This window comes from Chrysochloris asiatica, unplaced genomic scaffold (genome assembly GCF_000296735.1).
Source record: "Chrysochloris asiatica unplaced genomic scaffold, ChrAsi1.0 scaffold00246, whole genome shotgun sequence".
NCBI classification, from domain to species: domain Eukaryota; kingdom Metazoa; phylum Chordata; class Mammalia; order Afrosoricida; family Chrysochloridae; genus Chrysochloris; species Chrysochloris asiatica.
Window position 1 is genome coordinate 55,755 of NW_006408764.1, and position 1,510 is coordinate 57,264.

Consider the following 1,510-nt stretch of genomic DNA (forward strand, 5'->3'; position numbering starts at 1 on the left):
AGCTGTTCTGTGGGAGAAAGATGAGGCTTTCTGCTCCTGTAAAGATTCATAGCCTCAGAAACCCTATATGAGGTCACTATGAGTCAGAATGAACTCCACGGCACATACACCACCACCACTAACCAGATTCCTAGTCATCTTCCAGAAGAAGGAATGGGACTTTAATTGGACTTTGCTGATATGCTTCTGTATCTGCTAGTTGTTGTTTTTTCCTTTAAATCATAGCTGTGTGATAAATTTTATTTTATTTTTTATGGTTCTTTTTTGCTCATGGGCGTGTAGTAGTTGTTTCTTGGAATGGCCAATTTTTGTTAAAATATTTCTGGAAGAAATTCTGGGGGAAAAAAAAAAAGAAAATTAATGAAAATAGAATCTAAGTGTTGCAGCACAATCTCAAATGATAACAGATAAAATACTTACCAACAAGTAGTAAGCCAGATTGACATCAGCTTTCTCAGCAACAACACTGGGTACAGGAGAGAGTAGAGAAGCATCCCCGACTTTCTAAAAGATACATATTTTAAGCAAGTGTGAAGGCAATTGAAAGGCTATTTATGTATGCCAAGACTCCAGAAAACTTACTATACTGTCCAGAAAGAGTTACTGGCCAGTGAGCTCCATGGCAATGAAAAGCTATCTATGGGAATGGCACAAGAAGCAGCAATGGCATGTTAGTTACTACTGAGTCAATTCTGACTTATGGGGACTGCATATATTACAGAGTAGAACTGCTCCATTTGATTTTCTTGGCTGCAATCTTAAAAAAAAAAAAAAGAAAGAAAGAAAATTGTGATTTGGGTGAACGTTTCCAGAATAAATTAGCTTCCCATTCAACATTAACACACATTTGATTTAATGACATTAGTTGCAGTTCCCTCAGTGTAGCAGTACTCATCCTGCTTTCCACCCCTCTCTGTCTTCCGCTCTTTGTGTTTTGGCAGATGCTGCCCTTTTGGTCTCATATAGTTGATTGCTCTGAGAACCATGTTTCTCGCGGGCGTTCTTGTTCACTTTATAGCCCTGTTTATTGAGTAGCTGAAGGGTGACCTACAGGATTGAGTTGAGTACTAGAGAGTCCTGGTGTGGCCCTATAAGGTAAGCACTGGACTGCTAACAACAAGGTTGGTTCAAACCCTCTAGCCACTTCTTGGAAACCCTATGCAGGGCTGCTATGAGTCGGAACTGACTCGACAGTACTTAGGAACAACAACAACATTAAGAACCATAGTCTTGGGAGTTCTAGTTTTTGTCAGACTTGGTCTTTTTTTATGATTTTGAATTTTGTTCTACATTTTTCCCTTCATTTTGTCCTGGGCCTTCTATTGTGATACTGAGCAATCAAGTGGTAGTCAGGTATTACAGTTCTTCTTGTCTCAGGCTACTTGAGGCTGTAGTTTGTGTGGTCCATTCATTTCTTGGACTAATTAGGATTTTTATTTTCTTTAATCTTCTTGAGTATGAGAGCAACAACTGTATCTTAGACAGCCACTCAAAAGCTTTTTTTTTTTTT